The sequence below is a fragment of the Chiroxiphia lanceolata genome, chromosome W, assembly GCF_009829145.1.
Source record: "Chiroxiphia lanceolata isolate bChiLan1 chromosome W, bChiLan1.pri, whole genome shotgun sequence".
Lineage (NCBI taxonomy): Eukaryota > Metazoa > Chordata > Aves > Passeriformes > Pipridae > Chiroxiphia > Chiroxiphia lanceolata.
The window spans coordinates 9,951,035-9,962,871 of NC_045670.1; the positions used below are offsets into that span (position 1 = coordinate 9,951,035).

The 11,837-nt window shown below is 44.4% G+C and overlaps 1 protein-coding gene across 1 annotated transcript in view; it reads right to left on the minus strand.

The window, feature by feature from the left end:
- LOC116780045 (E3 ubiquitin-protein ligase RNF38-like) overlaps window positions 1-11,394 on the minus strand; it is a 270,494-nt gene extending 259,100 nt beyond the window's left edge. Inside the window, exon 1 of the mRNA XM_032674553.1 lies at window positions 11,341-11,394. The gene's annotated coding sequence lies outside the window, so the exon portion shown is untranslated. The remainder of the gene's footprint in view (window positions 1-11,340) is intronic.
- Between the last annotated feature and the right edge of the window lie 443 nt (window positions 11,395-11,837).

Consider the following 11,837-nt stretch of genomic DNA (forward strand, 5'->3'; position numbering starts at 1 on the left):
CAAGGAAAACCACCCTCCCCCATTCAACATCTTTCTTTTACAGTGAGGCAGGGGAAAGAAAAATTCCTGCTTGGTTTTTTTTTAGAACAAGTAAACCTATCACAGCCACACATGAAGAAATCCTAGTCTTGAGTTTCCTGATGATTTCACTTAGCATGAATTCCAGATTCTTGTGTGCTGAGTCAACAAAATGAAGTAATTGGTGTGGAAATCCTTATTCATATAGACACACATGGAGTATTGGGAGAAAGGGGTAGGAGTACCTCAGGGTACTGAGGGAGCTGGCTGAAGAGCTTGCCAAGCCACTCTCCATCATTTATCGTCAGTCCTGGATAACAGAGGAGATCCGAGATGACTGGAGGCTGGCCAATGTGACGCCCATCCACAAGAAGGGCTGGAAGGAGGATCTGGGGAACTACAGGCCTGTCAACCTGACCTTGGTGCTGGGGAAGGTTATGCAGCAGATTATCTTGAGTGTGATAACGTGGCACGTACAGGACAACCAGGGGATCAAGTCAAGCCCAGCCAGCATGGGTTTAGGAAAGGCAGGTCCTGCCTGACCAACCTGATATCCTTTTATGACCAGGTGACCCGCCTAGTGGATGAGGGAAAGGCTGTGGATGTTATCTACCTGGACTTGAGCAAAGCCTTTGATCCCGTCTCCCATGGCATACTCCTGGAAAAGCTGGCAGCCCACAGCTTGGACATGTGCACTCTTCACTTGGTTAGAAACTGGCTGGATGGCTGGACCCAGAGAGTGATGGTGAATGGTGCCACATCCAGTTGGCAACCGGTCACTAGTAGTGTTCCCTGGGGCTCAGTGTTGGGCCCAGTCCTGTTTAATATCTTTATTGATGCTCTGGATGAGGGGATCGAGTACACCCTCAGGAAATTCATGGACGACAAGTTGGTTGGGAGTGTTGATCTGCTGGAGGGTAGGAAGACTCTGCAGAGGGATCTGGACAGGCTGGATTGATGGACCGAGAGCACCGGTATGAGGTTCAACAAGGCCAAGTGCCGGGTCCTACACTTGGACCACAACAACCCCATGCAACGCTACAGGTTTGGGGAAGAGTGGCTGGAAAGCAACCCAGCGGAAAAGGACCTGGGGGTGCTGGTCGACAACTGGCTGAACATGAGCCAGCAGTGTGCAGTCTGGAATACAAGTGTCTAGAAAGTATTTTTGCAGAACTGGTGCATAAATTGACCCTGAGTTAGCAGTATGTTTTTGCAGCAAAGAAGGCCATACATTTTAGCAAACAAAGGAATTAGTGTTCATTGGCTACAAGTTACACAGTTCTCTTATTAACTAGTATTCTGTCTTCTGTTGGTTAATGATTCGCTTCTCATGCTAATTAGTCTGCATACTCAGTTTTTCTTTTCTTTTGGGTCGGTGGATTTCTTGGGTCTGTGGTCTTTAGGTCACAGATTCCTCCTGCCAGAATTACCTTTTACCCACTTGGAGCTGATTTCAGAACAATTGCTGAGTTGGTTTTATTAGTTTCTTCCTTATCTTGGCAGTTCTGCCAAGATGTCCTTGTGGCCCATAAATTCTGCATTTCTTCCCAAGCTATTTTAACCTTCCCCCTAGGTCTGAGATCACAGAGACATCAAATACTGTGTTCAGTTTTGGGCCACTCACTGCAAGAAGGACATTGAGGTGCTGGAGTGTGTCCAGAGAAGGGCAACAAAACTGGTGAAGGGTCTAGAGAGTATGTCCTATGAGAAGGAGCTGAGGAAGCTGGGATTGTTTAGCCTGGGATAAATGAGGTTGAGTGTTGACCTTATCACTCTCTACAACTACCTGAAAAGAGTTTGTAGCAAGGTGGACAAGAGCATATTAGCCTCAAGCTTCACCAGGGGAGATTCCGGTTGGACATCAGGAGGAATTTCTTCACAGAAAGGGTGGTTAAGCATTGGAATGGACTCCCCAGGGAGGTGGTGGAATCGCCATCCCTGGAGGTGTTCAAGAAACAACTGGATGTGGCACTTAGTCCCATGGTCTAGTGGACAAGGTAGTCAAAAGTTGGACTTGATCCCAGAGGTCTTTTCCAACCTAAATGATTCTGTGATTCTTAAATTGGTATTACATCCTACTACTGCAACCTACTGCTTTTAGAAAGCAGTATTATAACTCAAGCTTGGCAGAATTGTGAATATTCTTGAGAAGAAACAATCATTTTACTGGGGGAAATCACCAGATTCTCCTATAAAGTGCAAGATGGTCTCACATTTTCTCATAGAAAACTCAAAGATAAAACTGACGTCTGGGGACAAAAACACATATATCTGAAATGCTTCCAAAATGCATTCTTCCTGTGTTTTGGACTTGTTTTACTTTTATCAACTTTTACAACTTGGTATTCTAATTTGATACAGAATCAATGACAATAAGGTCGATTCCCTCCTCCTGCCTTCCAACAAAAATGAAAATTAAAACATTCTAGTCCTTTTCTTTCATCAATATGGAAACAGATGATATGCCATGCAATTCAACAAAAGTTATCTAGTCATCTGTAATTTAAACCTGTTGTGTTTCTTCTGGAGTTTAAACCTGCTGTGTTTTCTCCCACTTTTTCAAAATTTTGTGACATGTCAAAAATGGAATTTTCAACTGAAATTAAAAGCTTTTTAATTGAACATATATTATTATTTTCCCTGAAATATATGTTAACCCAACTACTAATAAAAGCATGATCTTCATCATAATGGCAGAAAGGGAGTAGTGTTAAAGAGGAAGGAAGTTCCAGTATGGAAGTTTGTACACTAGTGTAGCTCTGAAAGGAATTTACCACTGCTTGTTCCTCTCCCTCAAGAATCTAGTTGGAATATAACTCACAAGGAACAAAAGAAATTTATCAATAAGCAACATGTAAAAGGATCTAAAGAATCTTTTTTTGCTACTTTCTACAAATATTGCTACCAACAGATGTATTGGCAATCTGGCAAAACCCATGGAATTTAAACTTACACTACAATTATAATTAATACAACTGGGTATACAGCCTGTGCCTGTGTATATACCCAACCCACTTATTCATCAATAGAACACTCACAGGAACCCCCCCAGACAGTTTCTGTCTTCATGAGGTAACTGACCAATTGATAAAGGACCCCCCCTTTCCAGACAGTCCTGGTTTCATGTTGATAAGATAATCAATAGGTTGACAGGAACTCCAGAGGCAATTCCTGCTTTGCACAGATAAAGTAACTGACCAATTCATAGGTGCTATTTGTATGTTTAGATATATTTATTATTGAATAGGACAGTAGTTAAGATGCACAAAGTTAAGATAGCTTAACTACTCAATAGAAACTGATCATGCATACACTAGAGTGGCATTGTAGGATCAGGAGCCAACTACATTATGAGCATTTACAGAACAACAGTTTAGGGAGTCTCATCTGATCCAGCCGAAGATGTCATTACAAGGACCCTTGCAATTGAGACACCTGTTGCGGAGGACCAGGTGTAAGCATGTTTTGTCTCAAACGTTCTGACTCTTATGACAGGAAAGATGTGATCAGAGGAGAGGGTCCTGTGGAGATGGGCCAGTACTGTTCTGAGCCAACTTCCTTCTCTGCCTTGAGAGTCCTGCTCAGTGTCCCCCCCCCTTGCCCGACCCAATTCACTTCCTGGAGAAGGGCTCAAAGGGCCGGCTGCCCATGCATGAACAAAATGGTGCAAAAATCTAGTTTACATAAGAGGTGTGCACCAGGTTAACTATAAAAGGAAATGTATTGGGCTCCCTTGCTCTCTTTTTTCCTCTCTTTCGCTTTCTTTGTCTTGCAAACCCAGCTCCCTACTATCCACATGGCAGGACCAACGTGGGATCTAAGGACTGGTTATATTCTTTGTTTTCTTCCCTTGCTTTGTCTGGGCAAAGCACAACTATCATATTCTACTTGGTACAGAAGTTTGTTGTGGGAGTGGGGAGCTTGTAGAAGTGTGTTGTGTCTTGTTAGGCAGCACCTTTGAGTAGTGGTGTTGTGACTTGTGTGCCAGCATCTTTGAGGAGTTTGTTGTGGGAGTTGAGAACTTATTGAAGTGTATTGTACAAAATTAAGGGCTTCTTAGCCATCACCTTTTGAGTCTGGAGAGTGGGCTGATTGCTACAGTTAAGGTGACTGTACAATAAAACAAGAGTTCCCTGACACATGGTCCAGTGTCTTTGTTCAGCCTGATGAGCATTACCTTATGTCATCATCATCATCATGGCTAGACTTCACGAACAAAGATTTGGGAAAGGCTCTATCCACATTTGTTACAAACATGATGGTGGCTAATAAGGCCAATACGAGATAGACATGTCCGATTGCAAAAGGCACAGCAGAAAGACTCCTTAGGTGGTATATTCTGCAGGACACATTCTTTCTGCATTGTCTTTTCTCCTCGAGAGTGATCCTGTGTGCGTTCTCAAAAACATCAGCAGCGTTATAGATAGTGTGTCTCCAGGCCTCCTGATTGGAGACCAGAGTAGACCACTTATGTTGATCAATATGGCCAAGGCTGAGATGTTGTTTCAGGGAGTCCTTGTATCTTTTCTTCGGGGCTCCTCTCTTGCAGCAACCAGTGGCAAATTCACCATAAAGCATGATCTTAGGGAGGCAGTGGTCCTTCATCCTTGAGACGTGTCCTGCCCAACGCAGCTGTGTTCTCAACAACATGGCCTCAATACTTGTGACTGCTACTTGTTCTAGAACAGATGCATTGGTCACATAATCTGACCAGTGGATGTTTAGGATTGTACAGAGACAGCATTGATGGAAGCGTTCTAGGAGTCGCAGGTGGTGGCGGTAGATGACCCATGATTAGGAACCATATAAAAGAGTAGTCAGCACAGTGACTCTGTAAACACTGATCTTGGTACTTTTCTTCAAGTGTTTATTACTCCATACTCTTTTGTGGAGTTTTCCAAAAGCACTATATGCTTTTGATAACCTGTTGTCTATCTCTCCGTCAGTCTTACTGTCTGAGGAGATGAGGCTAACTAGGTAGGTAAACTGCTGGACTGATTTGAGCTCTGATTCGCCAATGGTGATATGGGGATGATGGAAGACTTCCTGAGGTGCAGGTTGGTAGAGAACTTCTGTCTTCTTTAAGTTGACTTCCAGCCCAAAGAGCTCGGCAGTGTCTGCAAAGCAGGATGTTAAACGCTGCCGAGCTGCTTCTGTGTGGGCAACAAGGGCGGCGTCATCAGCATAAAGCAGCTCCCGGACAAGATGGCTTAAGGTCTTAATGTGGGCCTTCGGTCGCCTTAGGTTGAGTAGGCTTCCATCAGTACGATATTGAATGTAGATATCGTCCTGATCATCGAGGTCTGCTGTGGCCCTTTGGAGCATCATGCTGAAAAAGAGTGTGAATAGGGTTGGCGCAAGAACGCAGCCTTGTTTCACACCATTGGTTATTAAAAAGGGCTCAGAAAGTGCGTCGTCATATCTGAATTGACTGTGCTGATCCTCATGGAGTGAGATGATCATTTTAAGGAATTTGGGGAGGCATCCTAAACATTCCAAAATCTGCCATAGACCTTTTCTGCTCACAGTATTGAAAGCCTTGGTGAGATCAACAAAGGTTACATAGAGACCTTTGTTCTGTTCCCTACACTTCTCTTGCAGTTGTCTGAGAACAAACACCATGTCTGTGGTACTCCTGTTGGCTCTGAAACCACATTGGCTTTCAGGTAGAATTCCTTCTGCTATAGCGGGTATTAGTCTGTTCAAAAGTATTCTTGCCAGGATTTTGCCAGCAATGGAGAGCAGAGTAATACCACGGTAATTTGAACAGTCTGATTTAACTCCTTTCTTCTTATACAAAGTGATGATGACTGCATCACGAAGGTCTGATGGTAGTTCGCCTAGTTCCCAACAAACTCATGAAATTTAGCATGGAGTACTTGGCCCCCATGTTTCCAGATTTCAGGTGGAATTCCATCAACCCCAGCTGCCTTGCCAATTTTCACCTGCTGTATGACCTTAAGGGTTTCTCCCAAAGTGGGGGCAATATCCAATTCATTCTTCACTGGTTGTTGTGAGTTGGACTGGATTGCTGAGTCTTGAACTACATGGTTAGAGAGTCTGAAAGTGTTCAGACCATCAATTCAGAATGGAGGTTTTATCTGTCAGAAGCATTTGACCATCTGCGCTGAGTAGAGGGCTTTGGACCTGGTATGTAGGCCCATATGCTGTTTTCAAGGCCTCATAGAATCCTCTGTGATCACCTGTATCTGTGCATAATTGAGTTTTTTCAGCTAGATTGATCCACCACTTGTTCTGGATGTCACGGAGTTTCTGTTGGAGCTTGCTGCATGCAAGACGAAAGGCTGCTTTTCTTATGTGACAGGAAGGCAGTGCAAGGTGTGCTTGATGAGCAGTTCTCTTCTTCCTCAACAATTCCTGGATCTCTTGATTGTTTTCATCAAACCAGTCCTTGTTCTTCTTGAAGGAGAACCCTAAAGATTCTTCAGAGGACTGAAGGATGCTGTTTTTAATATGGTGCCAAAGTACTTCAGGAGAGGGATCTATAGAATCTGTGGAATGATTTTCAAGCCTAGTTTGAAGATTTGCCTGGAATCTGTCTCTCACTGTGGCTGATTAGCGATTGTTAACTTGGAGTGTCCTGCTTGGGATACTGCCCCTTTTAGGTTTGAATTTAAGATTGAAGTTAAGTTTGCAGGGCACAAGTCGATGGTCTGTTTGGCATTCTGCACTAGGCATCACGCGGGTGTGATGGACATAGCAAACATCTCTCCGTCACACCAAGACATAATCAATGAGATGCCAATGCTTAGATCTAGGATGCATCCAGGTTGTCTTCAGACTATTTTTCTGTTGAAAGATAGTATTAGTGATGGTGAGCTGTTGCTGCACACAGAATTCTAGCAGAAGGCAACCATTATCGTTGCAGTTTCCAACACCATGCTTGGAAGGCGTTGGGAGACAATGCAGTCAGAATGACCTGTCGGCAGATTTTCGAGTTTAGGAACAATGGAGTTTTTGATCATGAAACCAACTCCTGAAAGATGCCTTTCGGTTCTGGGTTTACCTGACCAAAAGAGTGTGCAACCAGCACCATGTTCTCTAAGACTGCCTTCCTCATGGAGATGGACTTCACTGAGAGCAGCTATGTCGATGTTGAGACATGATAGTTCGTGGGCGATTAGGGGAAAACGACGCTCAGGGCATCCACTATTTGCAGAATCAAGCATGGTTCTGATGTTCCAACATGCTAGAGTCAGTTTGGTTACACCTTTGGAGGTAGGTGTATTCCTTTGTCTCTTGATCTTTGTGTGACCGCATTAGTAGAAGATGCCCGTTGGCCGCGGTTAACCAACCGGGTGAAGCGGGAGATGAGCTTTGGTTAAACCACCTTTTCTAGGCCCCTCTCCGAGTGGAACAAGCAGTGCTGTCCTTGAAAAGGCTGCTTGGTCATTCAGGGTGCTGCCCCAAGAGACTGTCATCTCCGGTCAGTCTCTAATGACCAATATTCATGCTGGGTTGGGTCTGCGGCTTCCAGTGCACCTTTCACCTGCCATTTCGACCCTCGTCCATTGCTACAGGGTTTTGTGATTGTGGGTAAAGCCTTCGAACCTGTGCAGTGGATTTTTTAGGTGAGATGCAGTATGCGCAGAACTGGATCCACCTTTTAATCCTAAGGTTCATCTGTCAGGGCCAAGTGAACTTGGACGGTGGCAGCGAGGTCCTCAGGATGTAGGTTTGATTAGAGTGTCCTTCTCTTAGATGGATGGCCTTACAGGGCTAAGCGAGCTCCATCTGCCCCGGTTTGGGATTGGAGTTGTCCTTCTCCTAGGATGACTGCCAGAAGGCTAATGAGTTCATCCTGCCCACGGATGTATTGTATCTGACCCTACGGTTTTGACCTGTCTGACATGTGCGACCCTACCGAAGGCATGCACCATCACCAGCATAGCTCGCAACCACATAGGGTTACACAGGCTTCATTCCTATTAAAACGATTAGGGCAAGTCTTTCACTTCCTACTTTTCTGCCACCTATCTGTATTCAATTCCAAGGAAATACCCAGGAACAACGCTTTGTCCTGACCACCCTTTCAGGATGTAACGAATATATCCAGAACATACCGAACCTGAGCAGTAGCCGCAGGTGAGCCAAAAACAAACACATGAACAAAACCGTTCCGTCCCCCATACCAACCCGGGGCTCGAGTACCTCTCAAGGTCCTAGCCCGGCTGAGACCTCCAACCCCCCAGAGGAAACCATTATCCACCCTGACCTTATCATCCCCCCACCGTGTTACCTCATATCTTCCCACGCACCGCTTACCTGCGACACTTCATGCAGGGCTGCTCCGCCCGCCCACCCGCCAGTCCGAGGACCCCCACGGCCCTCTCGGCACTCTTCCCCTCCCCCAAACTGGACCGGTAAACCTCTGTGTGCTCCGAGGCTTCCCCTCTCCTCTCTCATGAGGGCGCAAAGCCATGCCGGCGAAGCTCCCTCTTCTCCTTTCCCCCGTCAGGGGTGGCCCAGTGCGGGCCCAGGGGCGTACCTTATGTATAAGGCTCAGTGCAGGGGCTACCCCTTTCACTCAGGAGCTACATTTAATTCAGGCCAGTGGACCTTGGTCCTTGCCTGAGCTACACTGTAGGTATGCTATGTACACTTGTACCTGGTCATGTACCTTATTGATCCAATCCTTGCCTTGCTGACTGGATTTCCTGGCTTGACCTTGGGCCTGCCTTATCACTATGACCTTGCTTATCACTGGACCATAACTGACCCTGGTCACCGTCACCAGACCAGACCGCTTCTGCTCTCCTTGTTCAGGTGCTGCAAGAATGCACCCCTTGTAGTTGGGGTCATTGCTTCTGTCTGCCTTGCTGTCACCCTCAGCTACCAGATCACCTGCTATTGTGGAGTAATCACTCTTGCTGCTCCCTGACAATGACCACCAAATCAACTGGAAACTTTAAATATTTTTTATAAAGTTGTAAGTAGCATGTTTGTCCAATATTTGAAAGATATTTAGACTCCAAATCTGGACATGCTTCCAAATTATGAAAAAATGCAGTCATTCTGAAAAGAAACTTGGTGTTGGAATGAGCACCACCACCATGTTTGCCACTATACCATATCCACAAGTGCCACATCTACATGCCTTTTGAACACTTCCAGGGGTGGTGATTCCACCACTTTCCTGGGCAGCCTATTCCAATGCCTGACAACCCTTTCAGTGAAGAAAATTTTCCTAATATCCAATTAAAAACTTCCCTAGTGCAACTTGAGATCATTTCCTCTCATGCTGTCACTTGTTAATTGTGAGACAGGGTCAACCCCCATCTCATCACAACCTTCTTGCAGGTAGTTGTAGAGAACTATAAGGTCTCCCCTCAGCCTCCTTTTCTCCAGGCTAAACAACCCCAGTTCCCTCAACCACTCCTCATAGGACTTATGTTCCAGACTCTTCACCAGCTTTGTTGCCCTTCTCTGGACACACTCTAACACCTCAATGTCCTTCTTGCAGTGAGGGGCTCAAAACTGAACACAGTATTTGAGGTGCAACCTCACTTTCCTAGTCCTGCTGGCCACACTATTTCTGATACAAACCAGAATACCATTGGCCTTCTTGACCACCTGGGCACATGCTGGCTCATGTCCAACCAGCAGTCAATAAGGTCTTTTTCCACAGGCAGCTTTCCAACCACTCTTTCCCAAACCTGTAGCCTTGCAGGGGGTTACTGTGACCCAAGTGCAGGACGTGGCACTCGGCCTTGTTGAACCTCATACAATTGACCTCAACCCATCAATCTAGCCTGTTCAGATCCCTCTGTAGAGCCTTCTTACCCTCAAGCAGGTCAACACTCCCACCCAACTTGGTGCCATCTGCAAACTTGGTGAGGATACACTCAATCCCCTCATCCGGATCTTTGATAAGGACATTTAACAGAACTGGACCCAAAACTGAGCCTTGGGGAACACCACTTGTGACCAACTGCCAACTGGATTTAACTCTATTCACCACCACTCTCTGGGCCTGGCCATCCATCCAGTTTTCTACCCAAGAAACAGTGCACCTGTCTAAGCCATGGGTTGCCAGTTTCTTCAAGGGAATACTGTGGGAGATAGTGCCCAAGGTTTTACTAAAGTCTAGGTAGATAACATCCACAGCCTTTCCCTCATCCACTAGGCAGGTCACCTGGTCATAAAAGGATATCAAGTTTGTCCTAAATCCATGCTGGCTGGGCTTGATCTCCTGGTTGTCCTGCATTCACTGTGTGATCCCACTCATGATAATCTGTTGCATAACCTTCCCTGGCACCAAGGTCAGGCTGACAGGCCTGTAGTTCCCTGGATCCTCCTTCCAAACCTTCTTGTAGATGGGTGTCACATTGGCCAATCTCCAGTCATCTGGGACCTCCCTGGTTAGCCAGGACTGATGACAAATGATGGAGAGGGTCTTGGTGAGCACTTCTGCCAGCTCCCTCAGTACCCTCAGGTGGATCACATCCCTTCCCATAGACTTGTGAATGTCTAGGTGGCACAGCAAGTCTCTAACTACTTCCTCCTGGATTACAAGGGGTTTATTTTACATGTTACATATTGTACTAATGTTAATGAATTTGTGATATTAAGGAGGGGAACTGCTAAGGAAAAAACACAAACAAGAACAGAAACACGAAAGCAAGTTGTGACAGTAATTCAGACTGAAAACTTTTCTGTTCTGCATTTCACACGTGTTACTGATACATCATACAGCCCACATAAACATTACTGATGACAACAATTCCAATGCACATCTCTACAGACTGAAAGCAATCCAGCATGTGAGCATGATCCCTTAATAAAAGGTTACGAAAACACTTGGATGGTGCTAGACAGGATATTTTAAAGCTACAGTAATGAACAATAGGTTCCTGTCTGTAAAACTGTTGCCATCTCCAAATATAGAAAAGAAAGACATTGCAAATATTTCAACTTTGTTAACTAACTCAAACCTCAAAAAGACACAGGTGATAGTAGTAAGACATGTTAGTGTGCCTAATGTATCAACAATGACTTTACCACTTTTTATTACCTGTGAGTATCTGTATGGTAAACCAAAAATATTTATAATAGCAAGGGAATGCAAGCAAGAAGAAAAATATGCTATAAGGCAAATATCTCCTTAACCATCTAAAAAGATTGTCTTGAGTGAAGCAAATACATATACTTCTTAAAAAGCCAGAGACATTTCAAAGTGTAACACAATGTTAACTACTGAACCTGAAAAATAAATATTATTAGTGTACTATTAGTACAATAAAATCAATGTGATTCATAAAAATATGCACCTTCTAAATGGAACATTTATGCAAACCTCACCTTGTCACTGTCATTGCTGAAAATGTGATCTTGATGGATTGACTGACATTGAAACGAAGTACCTACAGGAGAAGCAGGGGAGGGGAAGAAAAAAAAATCATTAAAATGAAAACCGAATTCCTATGAACACTAAAAATAAATATAGACAACTGTACCAGCCAGGAACTTTTTTTACATGGCAGAGATATTTACTTGCCAAACATTAGTTTTAGACAGCTCTTATATTCAAGACAATAAGCAGCAGAAAGACATTTTCAGTGTGCCAGTGATAACTTCACCCAGATTATTTTTTTAAATGCTTAAAGATAACAGAATTAGCACTGGTTCATGAATCCAAAACAAACACATGCAGTAAAATGCATATGCACAAACTTAAGTAAAGACTAAGCTGTACTGAACTGAAATAATTAGAAGCTGGGAACAGCTTTTGGCTAACATGAAAATGAATACATGGACAGATCCTGTGCACTGTAGAAAAAAAAAGAACCTCTCTCTTT